The sequence below is a fragment of the Amia ocellicauda genome, chromosome 10 (assembly GCF_036373705.1).
Source record: "Amia ocellicauda isolate fAmiCal2 chromosome 10, fAmiCal2.hap1, whole genome shotgun sequence".
NCBI lineage: Eukaryota > Metazoa > Chordata > Actinopteri > Amiiformes > Amiidae > Amia > Amia ocellicauda.
In genome coordinates, this window is record NC_089859.1 from 27,143,569 (window position 1) to 27,164,196 (window position 20,628).

At 38.4% G+C, this 20,628-nt stretch overlaps 1 protein-coding gene across 5 annotated transcripts in view; it reads left to right on the forward strand.

Moving 5' to 3' along the window:
- Nucleotides 1-235: 235 nt before the first annotated feature.
- Nucleotides 236-20,628, forward strand: part of ptp4a3b (protein tyrosine phosphatase 4A3b) — a 44,333-nt gene continuing 23,940 nt past the window's right edge. For 3 of the 5 annotated variants that reach the window (XM_066715776.1, XM_066715774.1, XM_066715778.1), the window contains exons 1-2: nucleotides 237-395; nucleotides 15,103-15,172. The gene's annotated coding sequence lies outside the window, so the exon portion shown is untranslated. Of the gene's footprint in view, nucleotides 396-14,777; nucleotides 14,837-15,102; nucleotides 15,173-20,628 lie in introns of those variants that run through there. The other 2 variants (XM_066715780.1, XM_066715775.1) reach the window with 2 other exon arrangements.

Consider the following 20,628-nt stretch of genomic DNA (forward strand, 5'->3'; position numbering starts at 1 on the left):
ACATACTTGAGCAAACGGAGGAAGAGCTCGCTTTCTTAAATTCACATGAGTAGGGTTTTATTTCGCATTTTCCCGGTCTTCCCTGTGCCTGTTGGGGTTTAGCAGTGCGACAGCAGCCCACATGCTCCAGCCCTTTGTAAATGCCGCCACCTGACCGAGCGGCACAAGCCCCTCCCCCTGACCTTTGCCCTCACGCAGCGGGGCGGTGACGCGGCGTCCCCATGGAGACAGGAGGAGGGACAGGCTTGTCATTTTGCTGCTGAAATCACATGGACGGAGTTTAACTCGCAAAGCCTGCGAGCAGATCATAAGATACGCAAGAACAGCGGAGACATATAGGGTTTTGAGGGGGAGGAAGAGGAAGGAAACCGATTTAATTTGCTCCGATAACAACGGTGAGTAGAAGCCTTGTCTTGTGTAGAAGGATTAAAGTGTGGCGTGCTCATATTGCCACCCCGATTTAAAAACGTTGGCGAAAATGATCCGCTGCTCTGATTTGAAGCGAGGCGAGCATCGTGAGTGCAAATAATGAATCTGTGCTTTTTTTTTGTATCATTAGAAAATAATGATTGTTGCATGTAGTTCATATGTTCTGTGAAGTGACGTAGTTAAAACAAATGAACCAGATGAGACCATCGACATTGATTTGAAGGGTCTGTACGCGGCGGAAGGCAACAGGTTTATTATCATAATGGAGTAAGCACACATTCAATTGTGTAGCCACACTCATTCATGTCATGGGGGAAATTAGATCTTATCGAAAATCGGGATAAATACGTTTTTTTTTTTTTTTTTTTTTTTTTGCCCGAGTCTAATGAAAATACAGACACGGGGTCGTAAATGGGGAACAAAGAACAACCACCTTTGCTTGAAAAGCGGGGATTTGCTGCTGATAAGTGCACCTTACCGACATGACAGCTTTGGGATAATAAACCGGGTAACACAATGCAATGTGAGCTGCTTTCTCTGCGGTCGTGGTCAGAGGTAATCTGGCCAGAGACAATGGAGAGACAGTCATAAGGTAGCATACGATGCAGTGCACCGGTGAGACACGTCTAGTCTGGCAGTGCTAGCAGCCACTAGGACATGTTATGGAGGGTAGAGAAATGCGTTGACTTGTTCTGTTGACAGTCGCCATTTCTAAATAAAATAAAATAAAATAAAACCAACCACCCCATACAAGTACAGAGGCTACCTTGATTTTATTTTGCTTGTGTGTGGAAGCATGACCACGGATACCAAAATAACTTTTAATAATCCACTGACATGCATCTGGTTTTACAGGCAAATTCATTTTTCTCTATCACCCCCCCATGTGCAGTCATTGAGGTGAAACAATCCTATATTGTCACCTTAAGACCATATGAGGTACAGCCTTTTAGTGCCTTCATTCCCACAGGCACTATCTGTGACCAGGTGTTCTCGGGGACCACAGAATAAAAAACAAAAGTAAGACATGAGAAACTGAATTTTCATGACCACATCCTGTTTTTTTTTTTTTTTTTTTTTCATCTTATGATAACAGAAGAAAAGCCCAGTGTTACTTGAGTGTGTACCATGTTGGATATTTCCCACTTTCAGACATCTGGCAAGTATTTTGTAAGTTTGAAATACTTCATATTACTGTTTTCCTCACTGTTAACTTGAAGACCCTCCACATTGAAATGGTATGCTTTGGTCTGGTGGTATGTTGAGTCTGTGCTGGCTGGAGGGGAGAGGAAGTGGTGGAATGGTTCAGTACGATCATGGACACCACCGTAAGAGCCATACAAGTCTTAATCGATGAAGAATGAATGTTCCAGGTTTGATGTTCTAGCCTGTATTGAGGAATGCTGACTATGGTACCTGGGGTTGTCCATTTTGTTTGCAAATGGTGTAAGAGGTCTAGCCTAACCTTTTTTTTTAATGTTTCAGTAGCCTCCAGAACATATGTGCTCCCTAATCAGAATGTAGTCTGTTTTAATAATGTAAATCTTAACACATAATCCACCACATTAGTCAATCTGTACTTTTACATACAGTGCAGGATTTAGGCACAGATTGAATGATTAGATTTCCTTTCAGCTCAAATTAATTGTTGTTTTACCCGTTGTATAGTCGCTAGTATGATTACATTTATGTAATAATTGTTTGCTCTTGCTTGAAGTTGAAAGTGTGAAATCTCTAGAGGGATTACATTGAACTACATATCCACCTTGTTTGCCTGGCTGAAAAAATATATGCATTTGTTTTCGTTGCACAGTTCTGGTCATGCTGAGTCACCAAGGGTCTGCTGCAGACTGTCACATTGTACATAGACTGGTGTGCAGGGAGCTGTCACAAGAGAAAGTGTGAAAAGTGCCGGTTGTGCCTAGAACAGATGATAAGTGAACTCTATACCCCCCATAATTTACTTAGTCTTCTAAAGCCTGACTGTTACACTTGGCTACTTTAATTAATTAATTTTAATCACCCCCTAAAATTGCCGGGTCTATTAGGGGATTAAGCCGTTGTGCGCTGTGAATAGAGAGTGGATGGTGAAGTCACATGGACAGCCAGACAGGCTTAGACTGGCTTCAAGCCACACAGACAGCAATCAGGGCTCTGTAGTGTTGAGCACTGTTGTTCAGCAGGGTTTATGGCTGCAGTAAATACGTATTGTTCAGAGAGAGAGAGGGAAATAAAAGTGCAATTTTCAATTAGCTGACTGATATTTGCTGCAAGTAAATTAAAATATATATACAGGCACGTGCACAGATAGACTCCAGGTCGTGCTTGAGCCCCTGCCCCCCAAAATGTCTGTACACAGTCCTGTGTGTATATATATATTTTCCCTGCTTTTGTAACATTGCATTACTACTTGCTTGGACAGTACAGCTAGTCTTAAATGTGCATGTACTTAAGTTCCACTTACAAAGTAAACATAGATGATACTACTTGAGCTTTTTCTTTTAATCTGCTGCCATTTAGTACTTTCTAAAGCTCCCTTCTGCACTGAGTATCAGTTAGTATTTTAATCACGAATCCATGACTTGTCATTGTCAACATGTCAACCTGCAATATACTTTTCAGATTCTGTTTCAGATTCGAATAGGGGATCGAATTCTGATGCACCGTCTTAGTCCAACTGTTTTTTACATCTCAGAAAAAGATATACCAAACAAAAGAATACAGATAATTTTTAAATTTAATTCTACATTTACTATTGTGTTAATGCCTATTAACTTTACATGGACAGTACCTCTGTAACATAGTTAGAATAGCTACCGAGAGGTCAGCTGGATTAGTTTTAAATGCACATTTTGTATTTGCCCTGCTTTTGTGTGAGTAACAGGGTACATGGGGTTTACAAACTATTGTTTTGCTATGCAGGCTGGAGCTGTACTTCACTTTTGTACAGGGTGTCTTTCTATGAAGTACTAGGCTACATCCTTTAAATATATAGTCATGGGAAGAGTCTCATTTTAAAGTTACAGGTGAATAAGGGTCTTTTTGCTGGTTTCACAGACCTTGATTAGCATCACAAGTCCATCACTAGTGCTAATGTGCATCTGTGAAACCAGCTTTTTGTGTTGGATGCGCCTGTTGTAGTCTATGGTGCAGAGAAAATAGAATATTCCACCAGTTGTGCTTGCCATGTCTCCCATGGACAAATGGTTTCAGATAGCAGTTTCCTATTCATGTAACCCAGTTCTGTATGTAATAATAAAGTAGGAGCATGTGCAACCATTACAGACTCTACAAGTCTCCTGGAAATGAAAAACTGAGAAACATAATTGACTTGGAAGATTCTGCAGAGCACTGCTATGTAATGGGTTTCTTTGGGTCTTAATAGAGTACAGAGGTGGCCAACCCTGGGAATGGAAGTAAGTTTCATAGGTTGCCATTCATTATCAAAGTTTATTAGACCTGTAGATCTAATGTGTTTTTCTTAAGTAGTTTTTAATTAAGAGAGTTGTGGTGAAATCTGCACCTTGAGGGTTGCACTCTGTTACAGTTTTCTTTCTAAATCACCTGCTTCTAAAAATGTGCTCCTTAATCAAACCCTTGAGTTGGTCACCCTGCTACAATGGGTAAAATTATGTGCATAGCCAAGTGAACCATGTTTTCTGCATTTTATCAGCCCATTGGACTCGAGAAAGCTGCTAAAGAGGCATAATCAAGCCCTGTTACTGCATGAATGTCAATGGGAATGATTCACATGCCTTGCATTCTTGAGCTAAACATCAGTCAAGTGGGTGTTGTGCTCAGTTACAGATTTGTATGGACAGAGAGTAAGTGTTTCTTTGAGATAGTAGGAGTGGACCCCTGTTCTTCTGCCTTTCTCTTGCCTGAAATATTGGCAGAACATTTGTTCAGGTTTTCGTTATTTCTCTGCAGTTTTTCCCACACTTCTGTTTTTGCTTCCCAGTAGGTTTCCAATTATTTGATTGGTTTGGTACAGCAGCCAAACATTCAGGATTTAATAGATCGAATAATTAGCTCTTGTAGACATTTACTGTCCTATTGGGATGTTTATAAATCTAATTCTTTGGCTTTAATGAACTTAAAAACTCACATGCTGGAAAACGTATGAAGCGCTTTTCTCTGTGTATAAAACCAGAAATTCTTTCATTAAGCTGTAACTTAATAAAATGCTAAGAAGGCATTCTAAGCAGAACAGTTTTCAGTAAGATTCAAATTAATCAGTTTTGTCCTTTTGGGGGAAGTACTTTGAAACTTTTTTTTTTTTTTTTGCCGAACTGTAATGGAAACGAATTGCACAACATTAGAATATTGCACATAAAGCATAAAATCTTAGCATTCAGTCTTTGATTTTAAGCATTGTCCTCTCCACACAGATATTTTTCTTTACTGGGAATGTTCATTTGATAACACATTTCCATAGGCTGTCTTTACAAAAACAAAAGACAAAAAATACGGACATTATTAAGTTATAGCGCTTAATTTGAATGAGACTTAAAACTGAGCCGAATCTTTTGAGTGTGATAAGTTTATGATATTGACATTAGCCTGACGTCACATCTTCTGTTTCTCAGTGTTTTTCTCCTTCGGTCTGTAGGGTTTATTTCCCCGAAGCCTTAAACCAAGCACACCCAAAGGACGCTCTTCGATCTCTCAAGAGCTGCAGACAAGAGCGTGTTTTGAAAGACCATTCTTCTGGGAGCAATTAATTTTGAGTTCTCCTGGCAGATTTTTGACTTGCCGTTTTGCATCATACTGAAGTACATTCTGTGCGGTCTGCAGATGTTTAAAAGCTTTTAAATAAATATGTTTTGCTTTACAGTGCTCTCTTGCAGCTGTAAAAAAATGTTTTCTTTTAGCTGCAGTGAGTCCTGCAATAAAACATATTTTTCAATTACTGTAGCAGAGCCCACCATAGATGCAAAAGTTTTCATTTAACTTGCTGTCTCTGTAATAATTTTGTAAAACCTACAGCACATGTGAACAGTGCAGAATTCTTCACTTTAAAACTTTTTTTTTTTTCAATGGTATATGTTTACAAAGATTTTTGTATTGGTAAGGCTTATCACTTATACAATGCGTCTAACTGTATAATATGATCTAAACTGCAGGTTGTGATTTATAATGAGGTTTTAGAGCAGTCGAATAAGGAGGACCAGACTAACAATTGAAAATGGTCCATTCTTTTTATTCATTGCATAACAGCCACAGCAGTGGTCACCTGCACTTGTCTTGAACAGTCACCGTCACAGTCTCTGCTTTGTCTCATGTAATGTCATATTTCTCCCTGTTTTTATTTCATTAAGTCAAGCAAATTCACAAGGAAAAGCACACAGGCTAAATATTCTTTCAATGACTCTAAATGTATGCTTTGAATTGTGTAATACCTGATGTACAGTACACATTGTTCAGCTGAAAATGCATCACATATTGTAGAGGAACGTAGCTGGAACCTTTTGAATCTATATTGAAATGCTTTCAAAGGCGGTTGTGTGTATTTCTTTGTGCTGTGCATTCGACTGGGGTTATGACAAAACTTGAACTGTGAAGTGGAGATTGCCAAACAACAGCTTTCCTATTTTTCCCCTCTCAAGTATATAAAGTTGCAAAACTGAGCTTCATTGTCATCGAGATTGGTTAGATAAGGGATATAATGAAAGCATAATTCAATAAGGTGGGGGTGATGTAATACTTGGATCAGACACATCTGGACATGAAAATCTCCAGCATGATGTGTAACTGTACACTAAAACGTCTGACAATATTAACCTAAAGACCATGTTAAGTACAGTGTTTGCCAGTCCGATTCCCCTCTTGTATTTGTACCTGACTAAACTTTTTTTTTTTTTTTCCTTATGACCAATGTCTTTAATCTTTGCTGATTAACTGCAATTTCATTTTTAAACAAATTTTTATTAGTTTAAATTTTATTTTAAAAATAATATATATTAGGGTTTTAAAAGTACAGCATGTACTTGGTTCCTCAGAAGGTGAATTAAATAAGTCTCGTTTGGAGGTGAAGGGATAGGACCTTGGTACTCTTTGGTCAACCAATCTTTGCTCACTTCATTTTCAGTAATTCCAATGTAATCAGCAACTCTATTACTCAGTGTGATTCTGGTACTCTAAAACCAAATCACAGCCACCTCTGTGGAAGAGTAGAAATATTCCTTTTATTAGCTGTGTATTGATAGCCATTTAAGTGCCAAATTAGGAACCTTCTTTTAGGAAACCTTATCTTATCTGGAGAAGGGAAGTTGGAGCCCCGTTCACTGCAAATCCCCAGTAGATTCGATTGATGTTTTAACTGTGGCATGCGTATAAAATTCGAAGACATTAACTGACAACACAAGACATTGAGCAGTTGGCTGAGTGCGTCTTCACCTTCGTAAAAAGCAGGGCATTCTCAGGACTGATGGGAATTTTGCAGTGACTGCCTCATGAGGTCTCGGAGTCCTAAATAAATACTTCCACATGACCCCCCTTTCTGTGCCAGACTTGGCGGTTCCCTTGCTGGGAGTGACGTTAAAGAGTCTTCGTCTCTCAGTGTTCTCTGTGGCCGGGGTGAGATTGTGGCTGCTTGATACGTTTGAGTTTCCCCCCCCCACCATCTTCATTTTTATTTAAGGGAGGGGGACTTGTATGAAAGAGGAGAAGTTGGGCTTGTTTCCAGAGCACGTACAAGGCTCCAGTGTACTCTGAGAAAACACAAGTGTGATTAAAAATTGGAGCTCAATAGTTATGAGTGAACCTAGGACACAGAAGAAGGCAGTACATGAAATGTAGAGGTTAAGGAGTATCCTTTAGTTATATATTTCTTTGTTGGTTTTTAAATATCTCGTACAGATACATTGTCACAGATTAATGCACAATTACTTGATACTGAGTCAAAAGTCATAATTGTTCCAAGGTTAAGTATTGGTTCAACTGCCTGAAACATGAAAGAAAATTTAGATAACAAGTAGTAAAGCAAAAGACATGAAAAGCACATAACGCAACAACAACAACAACAAAATACATATTATATACATTTACAAAGGATTGTGGGGTTGCATACTACTCTGTGCTTTCAAATCTAATTGTTGGGTGTGTAACTGTAGTAACCTGGCAAAAATAAAAATATCTTCGCCAGCATGTTGTGTTCTGTGTAGTATTACTAAGGTAATTACTACAGTTTCATATTAATCTGACTTTTCACTTCACAAAGTGTTCCTTGTGAAGTCAAGAAATGCTATTTTTCCAGCATGGAAGTAGTTTCTTTTGGTGTTCCTTCCTGTGTACACGATCCCTATCTGCATCCACTAAATAGAACCGGTAAACAAAGCCCAGCTGTTGGCTCTAATGGTGGTTAGGCTGATAGGATCGCAAGGCACTTGACCTATAAATGCCAAGGTTATTTGATCAGTGTAAATAAAAGGTAGTTAGCCTCACACTAAGTGTAAGTAATCACTACGATTAACTGAATTACAATGTAGTTGACTGCTTGACTGCTTCTGGCGTCTTACTGTAAACTGTGACGCTATTCTGGTGGTTTACTGCAGATTCCCATCCATTTGTCTGAATGATCATAATCAAGTTCGGTGCTGTTGTCCTTTGACGCAACAGTACCAATGTCCCATTCTCCTTTGTTGGTTCCAATGCATAACTATCTATTCCATAAGCAGCATGTCGTTTCCATGCAAAATCCACACAAAAGACTATGCATTTTATTCTCTTAATCTGCCCTATTGCTCACACAGCAGCTAAAGTTAACATGCAAATGCTAACCTTACAGATAGAAATCACTCAGAGGCTGATGCATGCTCTTCGATACGAAAACCACCCACAATGCACCTGCAATATTCTCTTGCGATTTTCTGCCTAGCCCCAGGCTCCAGCTGTTTGGTCACATTGTTAATCCATATTCTGCACAGAATTCCATAGAGCTCAATACTTTAAACTGAGTTTGGACAGCTGTCTTTTATGTTTATATTTGCACAGTGACAATTGTGTGGTGGTTATGAAAATCATTAAATTGGCATGGAAATGTGAAAGAAATTTGAAGACATGAACTGAGGTGTCTCTAATAACATTCAGATCATTTAACTTTTATGAATTAATAATATTGAATATATTATCTTAGATTTTCATGCAGTGTTTATAAAAGCATATATCTGTGCAGATGTTCACGAAGTAAAAATGCTATAAAGTACAGCCCCCCCCACTTTGAAACACCCAGTCTATAGGCCCAGGTTCCATCCTGGATAAGGGGATTTGCAGAGCAAGTGACTCATGAGACAACCCCAAAGATTTTTTTTCTAAAATGTGCATCCTGGCTTTCATTTTATTTTAACTTTTGCTTGAATTCACAATTACAGAGTTAACAGAAGTTAGGAAAAGCAGTTCTACAACTGTATTGTTGTAAAGAGGCACACTTAATTTCAACAGTGGGTTTTCTTAAATCTGTCATTAGGCACAGATGGAATTGCCTTGTAGAAATGACATTGTGGTCTGACAAAGAAAGATTTGGGTAAGTGAGGGAAGACACAAAGCAGAGCATTACGTTTCATACTGTGTGGGTGTTGTTGGTTTCTATAGAACCATTGAACCATATGGGTTTAGAGAAGTACACTGAAAAGTTTTTCTTTACATGCAGCCGCTTCATAATCTGTCACTGCATTTGGCCAGAGGGAGAATGGTTTACTTATGCAACAAGCCAGATTAGCTAGGCATTCTTTTGATTGAATTCCTCTATTTGAAAATGCAATTATAATATTCTGTGTAAAGCATGATTATTTTGCTCTGAAATCCCATCATTGCAGGCTAAAAATATAATTGATTTGTGTTTTATATTTCACAGTTAAAATCTAAAGCACTATATATATATATATATATATATATATATATGATATTTTGTTGTTGTTGTTTGGACAACTTGTGCTGGTAATTAGCCATTAGAGGTAAAGTGCTGGGTCCACTAATTGTTATTGCTCTGCCCACGTCCTCTTGGCACAATTCAGTGTCTATACAATCTACTGAAGCTGCTTAGCTTCAATACACTGTTTTCTTTTTATATTTAATTAATCTAGATAGTTTACATAATGATGAATCACAAGCTAAATACTTTAACTTTAAATGCAGTTTAACAGGTGGACCCCAACCTTAGCCAACACCAACATTTGAAGATGGAAATATCCACCCAATTCTGTTAATTCAGAGGCAACATGGTCCTTAATTTAATGTAAGTCTATGCTTATTGGTGGATTAAAAAAAAAAAAAAACAATTCTGAAACCCTAATTACAAAATTACAAGTGTCTGATGGAGAATTTCCAGTCTCACAGGCTGAACTCTATCAAGCTTGCAATTGGTTTTGCCACTTCAATTATATGTTGTCTTCCAATGAGAGGCAACGCAATAAAAAAGACAACCCTCTATAAGTGAGATGTATTTTATTGTTTACACAGAACTGGAATTTATGTGTTTCAGAACAAGTTCATAAAAGTAATTGAATCATTCCTTTTTTTACAAACCATAAAACACATTTACACAACATTCTACCTCCGACTGCAATGTGATAGACTGTTTCCACCCCTGCGAGCACTTATGGGTGGTGATTCCATAAGCCCTGTGTAATAGCAGTAATTAGTGTAGTGTGAGAGAATAAAATTAAGCATTTTCTAAATTGCTTTTTTTCTGGTTAGTTACTGTGTGATGTCATGTCATGCCATTATACTCCCCCCCTTTTTATTTATAAACTGTAACAGTTAACAAAAATCCATATACTTATTCATTCATTAGTCTTTCTAAAATAAAAAATATTTGACTTGGTTTTGGTATTTCTCGGTTTTAATCAGCTTTACTCTGTATTTTGTACTAGACGATAAATAACTAGAACCATGTTATCTCCAGATTGCTTTTTATTATAAAGTGCACTATAACAGTATTTTATCTATGATACATGTATGTTAAATGTTAGCATTTTTGCTTCATAAATCTAAAGCTGTGCACCTTTTCTTCACTTTATTATCAAAAAGGTAACTGGATGAAGAATTTACTCCTGATGATGACATTATGCTATAAAGATTTGTTTTATGTAAGTTTACAAAATACACAGATTACCAGTAAATCACTGCTTGATAATGCGTGCTACAAGAGATACAATCACACACATGTTTGGTTCATTCTCATTCTGCATCTCCATACTGAATATTAAAACATATGGACGTCCAGCTTATTTGCTGTATTGCAGAATCTTGTACCATTGATGTTTCTCTGTGTAACACTTTGGATTTTGTGGTATTTTTACATTTTATTTATTGTAACACTGTATAATATGTAACTTTAGCTCTCTAACTTTTTTGTGTAGATCCTGGTTGAATGTGAGTCACTTTAGGTGAATAAAATGTTAATAAAGAAACCTTCTGTATCTCTCTTAACACCCACAGTAGCCGGATCCCTTCAGTGAACAAACGGCTTTCCACTCTTTAGTGACCGATCCCCTGAGATTGACAGCTCTGCAAACTGTACAGTAATAAGTAGGTCAGGGCTAGGAGTTTTTATTTGAGGTGGAGGATATTGTTGAAAGCCACACCAGAACTTCAAGGGCAAATTTAAACAGCTGCTTCTTACTGCTTCATTCTTAACTATAAACTCGGTGATTTAGTTAGGGTGCTACTAGCTTATGATCTGGGTTCCACTGAGACAGCAGATAGAGATAGTGACTAAATGTTTTCCTGGAAATTACATCCCAGTGGATTTTCACCACTCCCTTGTGGCTTCACGAAGGAGTATTTTAGACTAAACTCTCCCACTTTGATTCTGCCCGTTTGCTTTAAAAAAACCCTGAAAAAAATAAAAGAATTTCGGACCAAATAATCATGTTCACTTTTCCAGCTGCCTAAAAGGTATTCAGAAAGAAGGACAATGTTTTATTACTACTTCATAAAAGTGCCATTTGCTGTAGGGAAAACCAAAACGATCTTTCATATAGATGCTGAATGCTCATTATATTGGTATTAAGTACTCGACTTAAGTTTGGCAACCAAACAAGCACGCTCTCATTTATAACCTTTCTGATGTTCTGAATTAAATTTGATTCTGACCCATATCTGTTTTCTGTGTATTTCTTAATGTTCAGTGATATCTTTGATTAGCGTCATTATCACAGCTCTCAAAGATCTCTTTAACTGTATTAAAATGTTTGAAGGATATAATTTTGGAGATTCCGGCACTGCTTAACAAAATAGCTCTTTTCCACGCAGCACTTCAAGTACAGTATTAAAACTCATGTGGTGGATTCTTCTGCATTCTGAAGCAGTGATGTGTTCAGTCAGGTGATCCCTTAGGTAGAGCTGTGCATGTGACTTTACCCTGAGAAGTGTGGGCGGCCTAATGAGCCACCATCGTTACTTAATTGCAGTGAACCTCTAAAGCTTTTTTCTCCTAATTGGCTTAATGACAACCATCTACTGTATAAGCTGTGTTTAGTCCTTTTTCATTTGTTCTCGTTTCACTGATCACAGCAAAAAATGTAGTCTTGTGAGATTTTTTTTTTTATAACAAAATGAGTGATATAAAAAAAAAATCCCTGTTGTGACGTACATAGGATGGTGTTTGGGAGTTGCAAATGGGTCAGATTTCATCACTCCTGCAAAATTAAACAAGTGAGAGAGAGATTAGTAAACATGGTTTGGTGTAAATGTTCAAAAGTGAGCATCCCTCTACTATTTGCAGCAGCATCTGATTGTGACTGTATCATCTTCTTCAGGTTCTTCGTTTTGTCCAAGTGAATACAAAAACATGGGTGAAAGTATCGCCGCAATTCTGACCGGTACTGATCAGTTTACATGGATGGATTAGGCTTTGTGGATATTGTCTTGGGCAATTAAGAAGATTCATGTGAACAGGTTTCTGTTCCCATAGGTTTGAGTCAGACGATACAGAAATATGTGCTTTATCAAGTTACCAGTCCCTAACTCTTGGCATTATGTGCTTTGTGTAAGAATTCCCGATTTCCTCAAGTATTTTTTCTTCAAACTGCTCGTTGTGTAACTGTTCTGCAGAAGATGAAAGCTGATATGTTGATCCTAGCTTATTGCTTATCACTGAGGTCTTTGGGCTTTTCCTGTCCTTAAGCTACAGAATATAAGGCTGTCCAAGCAATTTTATAACCAGGGCAGACATATAGGCTATAACTTGTCTCAAAATACCTTTTCAAACTTTTCATCTCCGAACAGACAGTTAGGATAACCGGTTGCCTTTGAGTCTTAATAAATTCAGAGAAAAACCTTATCACGCAACCATGTAACCACTTTTTTGTATGTTTTTGACTGATAGAGGAAAATAAGATTAAAACAAGCTGTGGTTTTAGTTTTTGGTGCTACCTATTTATATTAAACTACCTCTTTAATACTAATCTAATATCGCTTATGATGCTATAGGAACAGAGATGGCCCCAATCATAAGCCAAGGTTTAGGCATCATACTAGTTTGCAAACAAACTAATCTACATTCTTGAGTTGACAGGGGGAACCCTCAGTGACTTTAAATAAAATAATTCTGCTTGGCCCTGAAAATAACTTATTTGTTGAATAGATGGAAGTGCATATGCTAGGAAACAGTTTTTGAAGCTTACATCCTGTCTTCTGCTTAGGAAGCGATGCACGCTGAAGGACAAATACTGATTCTGCTATCAAATAATTTGTGTATTCATCAAATCAATCTCCCACAAAGCAGCTGTAAGAAAATGGTTTATTAGGTTTGAGAATGTGCCCCAGTTACATTTCCAACATGAAAAGAAGTGTACTGTGTACGTCTGAGTTTTCACTGCTGGGCCTTTTTTTTTTTTTTACCTTTCCAGATTAATCCATTGTAATTTACTGTACACATATAGGTATATTAATTACTGTATCCCTTTAATTTGTTAATGCACATTTTTGTTTGTTTAGTAAACCAGCAAGTGGGAGCCCTGCCGTGTTTTGATCTTCTTATGTTGGTGTTATTCTGCTGCTCCTCTCACAATAGTCATAAAGTATGAGGGTGTGAATCCCATCCAGGCTCCCCAGTGCGTTTTCCCTAATCAGCCATACAGGATGTGTCCTCAGAGGGAAGGGTTTCCTTCTACCTGATTTGGTGCCTCCTGCCGTGTTGACTCTGCCACTACCCCTGGGAAGCGGCACTACTGTAAATCACCCAAGCCGCCCAGCCCTGTAGGCCTTGCTGTGTAGGTGCCATGTGATTGGAATGTTGCTGCCTGATTCTTGGCTATGGTCACCCCAGCTCAGCCCTGACGTAAAAAGACTGCCTTGGGGCAGGGGTGGCTTCCTCTCCATAGGGTAGGAAACTCCTGTTTTATTGGGAAAATATGACTGCGGAGGCCACCAGAGCTACTCCCTTAACAGTAAATATAGTTGGAAAGCAGGAGGAGGCTGGTTAAGCACACTGACTGCTCTGGAACCCTTTTGTGGGGTAGAGCGGCATGTGCTCGAAATAGAACAATAATGGAAAAGAATGAAAACCAATTTGGAAACCTTCAAAGCAGTTGGTCGTTGATGTGCTTTAGGCATAGTGAGGAAGAGGCCTCTCCTTGCAGGTTTTGTGGTGGTGTCTTTGCATGCTTGTGAGGTTGCTACCGCATTCCCCCTCAAGTAGCAAAATCCCAGTCAGAAGGAACAGACATATGAGCCACTCATGGGTTTACAACTGTTCTGATGTATCTGGTCATAGAAATTCATAGAATTAATGTTATTTGGTTGAAATGGATTAGAATGAAGAAAAACCAAACCTTGCACAAACCATTGCAAGTGGAACTTCAGATGCATCCAGTAGGATGGATTCTTGTCAGGTTTCTTGAAAGATGTCGCATGACTATGCTTTGAAAAGGAAGTTACAAGGGAACATCCATGTTCACAAGGCTGAATTCAGTCCCCTCTGGTCCTATTTTATCTGTAATATCTCTGATGAAACCCAAAGTGTTACTCTGAGTTAAACCTTGCTGTTTATAATCCCTCATCTAAGGGACCCTACATCTAACTTTCCCTGGACCTTCTCATCTTGGCTGAATGCCAGAAGGACATGCATGCATACATCTATATATATATATATATATATATATATATATATATATATAAAGAGAGAACTGGTGGAGCTTTCAGATTTGTGCGGGAGCCAAATAAATGGTTATATTACGATTCCCTGAGGAGGCGGCCTCCCCTTTCCTTCGAACTGGCATTTTAGATCACTAATTGAACACAGACATCACAGAGCTGGCAGGCTCTCCCGTACACACACACACACACACACACACACACTCCCTCTCATACAGAGAAGCAGGAAATGCATTGTTTTAAAAAGGGGCTTTATCTGGAAGTGCAAAGAGAGTTGTAGCCCATTTGGACCAGCCGGCAGCTAGAGGTGAGATCTTGCTATAATTGTAATGCCTGTGGTTGGCTTTTCCATTTGCATTTTGCTCTGTGTGTGCTTTTGTCTTTCTGTCAAGAGTGAAGATGATTTTTTTGTTTCCCCCCCTCCTTGTTTCAAAAGATTCATAGGTCAAGCAGCAAGTCCACAGCAGGAAAGCCTTTGACGTTTGTGTGGTATTTGAAAGCTCTCAGCTGCAGATCAGAGGGATATCCCACAAAATAAAAACAGGATTTCATTCTTTCTTCTTTCTTTTACAGAACTGAAAAGTGCTGTTAATCATTCTATGGTGGCACATGGATTAAATATCCTACATGGGCTGTCTTAAGGGTAAGCTAAAACTTTTCAGCCTTTCTATCTTTAAAGCTGGTTATTAGACTAAAATAATAACAAAACTGTACAATTAATACACACTTTGGGGAAGAGGGCTATTGGCAAATTTGAGGGTTTTGGTATTGTATACATTTTGTTTTAAATGTTTTTGTGAAATATGTATAATAGTAAAAATAGTCATATAAAATGTCCAAGTGTTAGAATGTTAAGCTCTTTTTTGTTCTATTCAAGGCTACATGAATACCATTTTAATCTCCTGCTTTACAAGAGCATGAAACAAGGTGCTACTGAATTGTTCATTTCTGAAGAAATTGTGACTAAGCTATTTCTTTGACATCCAACGATATCCTAAATGCAAATGATTTTTTTTTGGAAGTAGGAACCTCCTGTATCCCAGTGCTAATAGATGCATGTTTGGAGACTTTGAGTACTTTATAATTCATCAAAGTGGAAGACATCTTCACCTTTGTTCATACTTTTAAATGACATTCATTAATTTCACTAGTATATTTTGAACCCTTCCTTTCATTGTGGTGATTGTGGCACTTTTCTTGGTTCCTTATCTGACCTGAAGCACCGCATAATGCTTTATAGAAAATAATACAATACAGGTTATTACTTTCTTAGTGTGGATGATGCTTTCCTCAGTATGATGCCGTCTGAAACTGAAATGTGTGTAAATGCTGCTTATTCTAGTGACTTGCCACCATGTGTTTCATGTCTGCAATATGCTTCTCTATGGACCTTTTGTTCTTTTTTTTCCCCTTTTCTTTCTTTCTGTCTTTCTTTCTTTTGCCAGCATCTTTTTTTCACACGGTGAGGAACGATTGTATGTTAATCTAGATGCATTATCTTCTCGTGGACCTCTTCTTCATTCTGATTGTGCGATACAGGTTTGTGCCAGTAGTGGTATAAGAGAACACATTTGACGTTCTTGACTGAAACCACTTCACTAACTTCTGCTTGGCCTCAGTACATCCCTTGGCAGCTGAGAGAGATTCAGTGAGGGGAAATGCTTCCTGTGAGTTCCCGCCAAGTTCAGATGCACTTGGCTTATGAGTATTGTGGGAATTTTTTAATTAAAAAAATTAAATAAATACACAAATAAAATAAAATAAAGCTTCAATGGCATTTATTATATTATTTGAACATTCATAAATTGAGGATTCAGTAATATAAATCTTTCAGAAAATCCTGGTCAGGAAGAGGATGGTTATGCATTTAACCTGTAGTGGCTTTTTGGCATTGTTTTCTTCTGAGAAAACATTGCAGACCTGTGACACCGAACAGCTGAAATGGCTTCTGGTTGGTCAAGTTCAATTGAGAACAAGCCTCAAGTTAAGGAAAGCTTCTGTATTGGAGTTCTCATTTCCTCTTACTGTACACAGCAATTCCTATTAGCTGACTGTTTTTCTTGTCATCTTCTGTGTACAAGTCATACCCATAGAAAGTCAAAATCAAGGAAAGGTAAGACATAACAGTCCAGTACAGTTTGGGCACACTTTTCTTGAAGGCCATGTTGGAAGCTCAACCTCAAACTCAACCTTTTAATGAAATAGCATAGCCTATATGTGAGGGATAGTTTTAAATGCCTTCTGTTAGTTCATTGGCCATATATATATTTTTGCTGATGCTTACAAAGAATATATTTAGTGCAACTGACATTGAGCCATTTGTTTTTCTTCACCTGCATCAAAAAGAAGTTGTTGTTTATTTGCTTTATTCTGTAGCAGGGCTAATAAAATTGCTGTGGTAAGTCTATAGAAATATTTGTCACGGAGCATAACTTAAAGATCATAGGATACACATAAGAGAGAGAACCTGTATGACTATTAGAAAAACATGAAAAGAGGCAACCATTCTCTGTAGATTTAATAAATAAATGTTAGATGAAAATAAAAAAAATCTCTCTGGATGTTGGACTGTTCTTCTGTGGGGTATCTAGCTGAATAATCCATGCTGTTCTGGGTTGAATGAGTCCTATATATGCTGACATTCCAGACATTACTGCATAATTCTCTCCATCATGATTCTGAATTCATGTGCTGGCTTTCCCAGCTCATCCAGAAACCCATTAAAGGGACAAGCACAAGATCTGAAATCTTTACACAACGTCAGTCTCCCAAACTCAAAAAACTGTGAGCAGAATTCTGTTCTGCTGGAGACTAACAATATTGTATTAAAAGTGACTCCCTGGTTTGCCATATACACAAACATCACTACGAAGCTAATGAAGCGAAGATGACCATTTTGTTTGCTTCATATGCTCTTAAATTTTAGACTTGGAAAATCCACCTGCTTCAATGCAAAGTGAATGAATAACTGTACTTTTGAATGTTTTTGACATATGTGTAGCTGCAGCTGCTGTGTCTATTAATGTTGGTCTTGAAATTGTATATGGTTTGCTGCTTTAGTGTGACCTCTGGAGAGAAGGTACAGAACCCAGAGAGATGCCATCACGTATGGCAGACACAACAGTGGGAGAATGACAGGGAGTGTTTTAGATTCAAATGGTTGGCAGGCAGATATGGATTGCTTATTATAGTACAGAGTCTGTGCTAGGTAAATGTTTTGAAGCATGCAGCATGTTGGTAACCTGGTATCTGCACTTGGATACTAATATCTGGTGTACTGAAATTCATGTTGTTATACATCTTCAAGCAACCGTGTGTATATTACAATTCCAAAAGCATCACTCAATAAATCGTGGGGGAGATAACAACATCTTTTGCAGCCCTGTCTGAAGCTGTTGCTCTGACTACAGTAAATCAGTAGCAGCATAACTACTGACATAATAAATACCTGACAGCTAACAGCATTGTAGATTTGCAAAACACCCTCGATGCCTGTAAGTGCATGGCAGCCAGAGTAGCCATCAGAGTATAATCTCTAGTGTTTGTCATCCCAGGCGAGCTCGTTCACTCTAAAGCCATCCTTCAGGTGTTTGAGTGACAGTGAAGAGATGGATGTGATGTGGGTTCAGCAGCACAGGTTACAACTGAGCAGGAGGAAATGAAATAAATGAAGAATGCAAACTCGCCAGAGCAGTTTGCAGAGCATGTGTGGGGACTTAGGGGTGTGATTGTTATTACATAAGAAAAAAATAAAACCTAAAAGTGGTGATTCGAGAAACTTAATCCTTACTCTTTCCCTCCATGTGTCATCACAGCAGAAAGTACTGCACATGGCAGTGTTAAAATCCAAAGGCATTTTTAAGTGTTCTGTTCTGAGGTGCTGCTTTTACAGCATCCAGCTCATTACTGGCGAAGCTGTAGAATCTCTTGCAATAAAAGACTACTGCTGTCTCCAGCCTAGCACCTCCGCAGTAGTGCCATAGATCATCTGATGGTCTCTCTGATGTTCGGGAGCCACTGTTGTCACAGATTGCCCCTTGATTGCACCTAATGACTCCGTGTTGATCCCTGCCTTGTGGAGATGAGCATCTGGTCTCTGTGTGTGTCAGGGCTAGGAGTGTGGCAGGCTCAGGGTGAGAGGCCTTTAAGCCATGAGAACTCTTAATTCCGAGGGCAGATGCATGACGATCTCTACTCACGACACCCGATGAGTAACTCGCATTGGAGACCCAGCCAAGCAGAATTTCAGGGCCTTGAGTCATATCAGTTTTAGCGTTTACCTGATTTCTCTGCAAGTCATTCCCATGTAGAATGTCAAGTACATCTAACATGCTTTTCCTGACATTACAGGTTTTGTACATGAAAGATATCTGGCAGTGGATTTTTTTGAATTTTTTTGAATGTTGTCTGGACTTTCACCATACATCTAGCAAGTTATTTGATTGTAGACATGAAAAACAAGAGTGTAAAATAAATAAAAACAGTTGAGGATTGTGAGGTGCTGTGGAAATGAACCACTCCTTGATCATTAATTTGCTTTGGATAATGAGAAACGTAACTCATGATGAAAGATTTTGCTGATTACGACTGCAAGTTTCAAACTATGATGTCTAGTTCCATATGGGTGGAGGGTCCATACAATGCCATTTTTGACTTACAGACAATCATCAGGGCTTTACAGGGTTGGGTGGGATATTTTGATTATAGGTAAGCTCTGATTCTTGAAGTTACCAGGTTTGTGTTTGACTACGATTACTGTAGGCAGCTGTTGGTGTTGCCTGTAGCTGTTTCTGCGTTTATATGGCCACTGATGTGCCAAATATATATCTGCCATGTAAACCCACAAAAACACAGGCATTAAAGAAAGTCGTTGTGACATAAAACATGAAGACTGTTTCACAGAAAAGCAGATGCTTTTAGTCAGATGATGAAATTACAGTTTTGGATTTGAAAAGAATTAATGATTACAAAGCAGCTCAATATGGGGAAAAAGGATGTACTGAATGCTTTAAAAGGGTGAAAAAGACTACAAGAAAACCAGATCTCGACAAACTTACAGGTGAAATTCTAACTTATGTTTATTTAGTGGCATCAAAGGAATATCCCTCTTATGTGGAATATAAAGAATTCCGATGCATGTAAACAGAACATTCTGAATTCCAACTTCTTATATTACAAAATACTTCTGCCATGTGCGTGTACTTGAGTCATTTGATGACTGGTGATGCACACATCCGGAAAGCCACAGAGTAATTTAATTACAGGTGCAATGAAAACTGGTTTCTGTGTGTCAGCACCTTTAACAAAACATTAGGTTTTTGCCGAAGCTGTCCATCATGACACTTGCCACAGGTACAATTAAAGAGACAAAACTGGTGAAGTCAGGATTTTCCTGATCTAGTATCAGTATTCAGAGTGCTGACTCACTACAGCACACTCACCTATTCATTATGTGGCACTTTGCTTGCTGTCGGAGCAGAGGAGTGTTAAGTATATGTTTTGATTGGTGATAATGATAGTGTTCTTAAGCCAAATTACATAAAGGTAAGGTACAGGAAGACCCTTCTTATTCTAGGTATAATGAGGATGTTTGTATGTGAAATCTGCCATAGGATACTGAAATAGAATTAAATACAGATTGCAAGACCTAGAAATGCTCAAGAGTTTTTGATGGATAGGAGGGTTTGTGTAGCATAGATGCAGGGCCTGTACCTGTAGCTGTCTTTGCCATTTCAAAGGCCTGAGGATCTTTTATTCACTGTGCCAGAACTAAACCAGGACAGAGACCAAACTTCTGGAATCTGCTGAAGTAAAACTGCCAACAAACTGTTACCTCAAGGGTATATATGAATGCTCTCACTGTGCGCAGTAGTTGCTTTTGGTGAGTTGGTTTTATGTGTCAGTACTCATTTTACAGAAATCTGTCTGATCGGTAATGAGTACCAGTGTTTCTTCATAAGTCAGAAGGCAGGGTTGGAGCTGTGAGCTGTGTAGGCTGACGAAACATCCTTGGAGTAAAATTCCTTGATTACCTCCGAGGTTGTGGAGACTGGCAGGGAGAGACTATAAAACAAAACCTTTTAAATGTTTTCCCCCTCC